This window comes from Mercurialis annua, linkage group LG6 (assembly GCF_937616625.2).
Source record: "Mercurialis annua linkage group LG6, ddMerAnnu1.2, whole genome shotgun sequence".
NCBI lineage: Eukaryota > Viridiplantae > Streptophyta > Magnoliopsida > Malpighiales > Euphorbiaceae > Mercurialis > Mercurialis annua.
This window is the reverse complement of record NC_065575.1, coordinates 3,403,120-3,410,363: the sequence shown is the minus strand read 5'-3', so window position 1 is coordinate 3,410,363 and position 7,244 is coordinate 3,403,120. Positions and strand designations below refer to the sequence as shown.

The 7,244-nt window shown below is 29.8% G+C and overlaps 1 long non-coding RNA gene across 1 annotated transcript; it reads left to right on the top strand.

The window, feature by feature from the left end:
* Positions 1–2,010: 2,010 nt before the first annotated feature.
* On the top strand, positions 2,011–5,530 carry LOC126653516 (uncharacterized). The gene is made up of 3 exons (XR_007632250.2): positions 2,011–3,422; positions 3,518–3,568; positions 5,231–5,530. It is a non-coding gene; the product is annotated as an uncharacterized LOC126653516 (long non-coding RNA).
* Positions 5,531–7,244: the final 1,714 nt, after the last annotated feature.

The window sequence follows — 7,244 nt, the reverse complement described above, 5'->3', positions numbered from 1 at the left end:
ATAAACAAAAGAGCAACAAAACTTTTTATTCTCCCATTCAATACTACAGTGCACAAACTGACTATGAACTTTAATAGCAGTCACATTGACCACATTCTTATTAAAGATAACCCAAATTCTGCCCATATCACTAGAACAGTAATTATGAACCAATTCCCAACCAGGAATCTTTTTTTTAAACCTCAACCAAACCTTATTAAACTGATTTTTAGAAACCCTAGTCTCCATGATCCCAACAACATTAAGTTTTCTAGATTTTATCAAAGATATAATCTCAGATTGCTTAATAGCTTTGTTAAGACCTCTTATATTCCAAGAGCCAATCATTTAATCACATTAACAAGCTTAGTAGGATTCCTTCCTCTCCTACCCTCACCTATCACCCCAACACTATTCTGACTCCTATTAACATCATCATGATTCAAAACATCTAAACTGGCTAAAACAGAAAAGATATTAGGTCTAGTTCTAGTTACCTCATTTGTTGCAGTTTTTGAACACCAGGGGTTGCAGGTTTAAAGACTTGATTATCTTTAATAGCCTTCCTTCCTTTATCTATCTCCATATTCACCTCAGCAGGCTCAGCTATTTTTGTTACAACCACATCATCCTCAATCTTTTCCTCAACTTTTTTACTCACATCTTGGGCCTTTGGATCAACAATTCTGCAGTTATTCTTTGAATGGCCTAGTCTGTTACATTTTTCACACATAAGAGGCCTCCATTCATAGTCAATTTTCTGGCTGAAACCATTGCCCTTTTCATCTTGAAGGATAACTCTCTCAGGATAAGGACCCGCAACATTCATTTCCACAAGAATTCTTGCAAATCCAAGTTTAGCTCTACTAACAGTACATTGGTCACTATACAAAGGGGTTCCACAGTAACTACCAATCTTACTTAGCATTTCATTAGACCAAAATTCCCATGGCAATCCAGGAAGTTGAATCCAAATAGGAATCGACTTGATCTCAGAGGGATCCATAGACATCCTTGGTTGCCATTTCTTTAGCAAAAGGGGTCTCTGATCAAAAGTGTAGGGACCAGATCCAAGAACCTTCTCACAATCACCTTCTGTTCCAAATTCAAAAAGAAACATAGCAGAATTAACTCTACTTACTTTGATTAGACCAGCATTCCCCCATCTATTCCTGGCAAAAGCAGCAATTCTTGCAAGAATAGGTTTCAATCCATAAACACAACCCACAATAGCCTTATTCCATCTATCTTCTTCTCCAGCAACAGATTTAGAATCAAAACTAACTACACGTTCACCATTACAAACCACAGGTGGTATAAACTTCAATACACTATTTTCACTTCTAGAACGATTATCAGTGAATAGCGCACTCCAGTTCTTAGGCTTTTCCCCATTTACCACTTCCTTATTATCCTTTCCAATTGAATCCTCATCCAATTTGATTGTAGGAATCAACTCAGATTTGCTCAAAACTTCACAATCATCCTTAATTCCACCGTCTGTAACTATCACTTGAACTTCTCCCACTGAATCAGTAGACTGATCACCATCTTCTTGAATCGATTGTTGAGAAACAGCTTTTTTCTGATTCCTTTTTCTCGCCATTGAAGCAGAAGCGTACGTTAGCAAAGAAACCGTTTACTAACTTGCGCTGAGAGAAAAAAGGAGGAGAGAGAAAAAATCTATTACTAGCATAAAACTTATTATATAAGCTTCTAATGCTAGCAACTTTTACTATAGCATTTTATAATATTGGTAGTAGATCTAATAAAGGATTTCATGTCATTTATTTTTAGTATCTTCTTCTTACAATTATATGTTTCATTCAATATTTTATATAATTATTAAAAAAGGCTATTGCGTAGGTAACTAATATAAAAAATGTTATTTAGAGGTTGAAAAATCTACATCAATTAACCCTAATCCTAACCTCAACAAGCCTCGTCTTCTTCCTAAACGAGTGAATAAAATGGTAAGAGTCTCTTGTGAAATGAGACTCTACACATCCATATAATTATATTAACTAAATATGTGTAATTACAATAATAGCCAAGATACATTTTGTTGCATTTATTCTATCATCTGTTACATATATTTTGTCACCCCTCCTCAATTTGTGCATGGTAAAAACACTTCTCTCTCTCTTTAAAAATTATCCTCTCCCTTTAAAAAAAAATAATTCATTTTTTCATTTTTTTGAGGGTGGAAGAAGATGACTTTTCTAATTAACCGGAATATCATCTTCTCTCCATTCATAGTATTAATTATTATAGATCTAGTTTTTTGTTTGAATAAGTCTTTTTTAAGTTGGTCTTTTCAATTTGGATTTTTATATTTTTGAATAAATTTTTGTGGTTTTTTCCCACCTCTTTGATCCAATGTTTTAGATCGTTTAAACATCTTTAGTGTTCGTTCAAATTTTAAATCCAAGTTCTTGTAGATTTAAGAATTGGGAAGGTGTGTAGATCTATCTTTCTAGAATATCATGGAAGATAAACCGAAAATACTAGGTTTCGTCGGATAGAGCGGATTTTTTGTCAAGATCGAAAGAAGAATTATCTAATTAGCCTGCTCAACGGAACATAGTTCTACGTTATGTTAAATTTACGGGATCCATGTCATGGATTTTTCTTTATTTTTCGATTATTTTTTGCTTATCTTGGATTGTTGTTTAGTATTTGGTTGATCAAATTTGGAAGATCATATTGAGCTGTTTGTAATATGACTTTCATTATTTATACTTATATATGTCTTCATCAATACATTCTAGTTTGAAAAAAAAAACATGTGCTTGGTAAAACAACATCTAGATTGGCTTTAAGCAATACAAATCTAGTACTAGGAAGACCCTTAGTAAAGATATTAGCCAATTGTTTTTTTTCTGAAACATGAAAAATGCAAATATCACCCGGAACAACACGTTTCTGAATGTAAGGAATCTATGGCATTCATTGAAAATTCTTCTTTTAATTTTTTAATAAAAGAAGATAACAAGGAGGAAGAGGAAGCTGTTAGCAAAATATCATCCACATATAGTAAAAGAATTGCCATACCGTTAGAACCTTTATAGACAAACATGGAACAATCAGATTTGCGATGTGTTTTATTTGATCATTAGTGGTTTGGTTCTTTTAAACTTTGATTTGATATGCATAATCTTTGTTTTGATGTTTGATCGCATTTTGGGTGTGGTTCAGACTGTTTGGAGTGACTTTGGGCTTAAGGCCAAGCAAATCCTCTATCACAGGCGTGACAGAGACATGTCACGGGTGTGATATGTCTGTCACGGGCGTGATAGAGCACTGCGGTGCTTGCCATTTTTTTTATAAATAACCCCTTATTTCGACCTAAAATCATTTCCAATCATCTCTAAAACCCTAAAACGTCTGAGACCTCTATCGAACTCATTTTCCCACTCATCCCTCTCATATTTTGATCCTTTGTAAGTATTTTGATCATTTATATATGTTTTAATCGTTGGTTTATTGATTTGTACGATTCTTGATTCGTCAGCCTTTTTATATATCATTATTGTAGGCTTGCGATTCATTCAATTTCTGGATATACCATTTCTTTTGCTTTCAAGAGGTATGTGTTTCCCTTTTTCCTTGTGATTTGCGTTGAGATTTGTATGATGTTGTGATAGAATTATACCTTAGGTGTTGTGGTATTTATTTTCTGTTTTTGCCATGATTAAAATCTGAATATTCATGTTGTGGGGATATGTGTAATTCTAACTCTCCTTCCATAGAAAATGATGGCTTGCAAATAGTCTAAAATATAATATTTCAAATGCAAGTCAATTATGTGACAAGTAATATAAGGTGAATTTTGATTTTAGAGCTTGCTATGTTAAAAAAAATGGATAACGTAGTGATCTTTAAGGAAAATCAAAAACAAAATGTGTATATATTGACTTGAATAAACTTTAGAAAAATGTCAAGTGTTAACTATCACTTAATGATGTGTTTTGATTGTGGCACCGTAAGTTTGGTCATTACTATTTTAGACCTCTTAAGTGAGTTAAATAAGGATGAACTAGTTAATAGTTTCCGCAATTTAAAATTACAAAAAGAAAAGTGTGTCGAACTTGGCAATTGAAAAAACAACAAATCTTCTTTTAAAGATAAAAATGTTGTTTCAACTCTTAGACCATCACAATTGTTTCATATGAATTAAATTATATTCCCTCCGTCCTAAATTGATTGACAATTTAGGGCAAATACGAATATTAAGAAATTTAAATTCTCAAGATAAAATGAATTAATATATGAAAAAAATATCATGTTTTCCCTCATTTAATATAGTTATAATTTTTGTCTTCTTGTGAATTATGTTCTCTTTTTAAGATATTTTCTATAATTAATAAGGTTTACGAGACAATTACTTAACAAAATAATTATTAAATGACTTTAAAACAAAATAAAATAAAATAGTGTCTATTAATTTGGGGTGGAGGGAGTAATACGTAACATCCACCATAAAATCTAATAACATTATAATAAAATACAATAGCAACAATTAAGGAAAGCAACAAGAGCTACTCATCATTAGTAATTTATTTTTATTTTTATAAGTAAGATCTGCGAATAAGGCAGCATGTTGTCTGTTTCATGTCAAGTCATCGTATTTAATTTTCAAATTATCCTAAATTTTTAAAAATGTAACTGTTTCATATTCAATTTAATAAAATTTGATGAATTCAAAAAAAAAAAAATTGAAGCTGAAAATGCAATCTTCATTTTTTACTTATTCTAAATTTGAATTTTTTAATTATTTATATTAGCGGTATATCTTATGTCTGGAAAAGGGTCATAGTGTTAATTATGTGTGTGTGGCAAATATGTTTTGTTTTCTAAAACACAATATAATAAGAAATTGTCTTGTAATTATAAAAGGAAAATCATTCATCAAAAAAAATTATAAGAGGAAAATCGATCGAACAGAGTCAACTCCCTCACCTTTTAACAATAAAATAAACTATTTTATAAAAATATGCTATAATAAATGGAAAGTGAAGAAAAAAATTATCGATGCTAGGAGCCGTGAAGCGGTGAAGCCTTCTCCTAGAGAGAGAAAACATATTTTTTAAAAAAAGTCCGATTTTTTTTCGATTTTGAACATAGAAAACGGTGATCTTCGGTTTTAACCGGATATCATTATCTCTTAATTCGTTTCTTTCGTTATTTGTCTGAATAAATTGCTCCGTTTTTTTAAAGTTTTCGTGTGTTTTGTTTGTGGATTTTGTAGATCCTTGATCCGTTCAAGACTTTTCAGTATTTGTTCAAACTTCAGCTTCACGTTTTGGAAAATTCAAGGCTTTTTTTTCATCGTTCGAAGTATCTTAACTGCGGAACAAGTGGTTAGCAGAAGTTACGGGGTATGATTGGTCTCAGGGTATTCTTCACTCTCAAATTCATCCTATTTTTAGTCAACTATTAAATTTCTATTTTTAAATTTCTATTTTCATTTCGTTTCTTTTTATAGATCGATTATAGGGTTTCAGTTGTTTTTTATTTTTTTATAATTTTGACCTACGATATGCTTTAACGGTAGGATGTAATTTGTTAATCTATCAATATTATTATCTTTTGGGAAAAAATTAGTAATATGGAAAATACATTTCAGACGATTATGTGTCACATATAAATGAGTTGATAGATAGATTGAAACAACTTAAATTCATGAGATGGACAGAAACCTAATTTCGTGAGATGGTGGAACAATAAGAAGATTGTCATAAATTCCACTTTTTAATATTTTCATACTAGATAATTATATTTTTTATACCAAAATAGTAAGATTTAACTCAAGAAAATTTAATAATTATTCAATATAACCTTTCCGTCATATTATATGTACAACAAATAAATTATACGTTAATCATGTGAAATTTTTAAAGTTTATAACAATAAATGATATTTAAAAAGATTTTATATGTAAATGTTTATTAGCTCGTTGTAAATATGACTAGACACAATCATTCTATGAAATAAGTCAAATTTAAACCAGAGTGGTCGATTCAACCAAAAAATCGAGAACCGGTCAGATTATCGATTCAGACCGCATTAATAACCTTTTAATCAAAGATACATTGATTTTTAATATAACCAGCTGGATAACCGATCATTTAGAAAAATAAAAGTGATATATCAGGTTCCAGTTTGATAGGGTTATAAGATTCTCCTTATAAAAAAGGAATTGTTGTTGGCGAGAATTGAACCTGAGTGTGCAAAAAATGACTACGGCATATATGACCATTACACAAAAATGATTAAATTTTTTTTTAAATTAATTAATATTAACTAATTGTTATTTTATTTAAAATTCATTTTATGTAGTAGTAAATATATTTAAAAATTCAGTTAAATAAAGATATATATTGTTTTATATAAATTTTGGACGAAACTCTCTTAATAAAATAAACATATTTTTTTGTTATTTGAATTTATGTCATACAAAACTATTTTCTAATAATTTTATTATATAAAATATCAATATGTAACATTATTTTCAATTTTAGTTGAACGCCGGTCGAACCCTAATTGAACTTCTAAACCTTAACTTTCTGTTCTCACCGGTTCAATGATCGGGTCGGTTTTGGCGATATTAATTTCGAATCTCAGCATAGTTAGTTGTTTAAGCCTTCTTAAAATCTGAAATATCTAACTACTAACCGCTAACTCTTAACATAATTAGATTATATCTCTCATAATTTTTTTATCTGATATCACTACTAAAATATTTTATTTAGTTAAACTATAAAAGTTACTATAAACAAGTATAAATAACTCAATGTTTACATTAACTTGAAATTAATACTCCCTCCGTCCTATAAAGATAGACAAAGTTGTTATTTTGGACGTTTGAATATATAGACAAAATTATTATATTAATTTTAAGGATTAATTCCAATAAAATATCAGATATTTGCGGGTTTTCTTAGTTATAACCAAATCTTTTAAAAATAGCTAATTTAGCCCATTTTAAAATATTTGAAACCTTCTCTAGTCATTCGTGAATCAAACTAAAAAAATTGTCATCCCTAAATAGGCTAAACTAGCCGATTTTAAATTAAATGGAATATTTAAAACTTTTTCTATCAAAATCAATTAAAATCGGCTAGTTTAACCCCTACACGAATGACTAATTTCTTGATTTTTTTCGCGGAATGGATAGAAAAGGTTTCAAATATCCTAAAATGGGTTAAACTAGCCAATTTTAAAAGGTTTATTTATAACTGACAAGACCCGCAAATATTTAT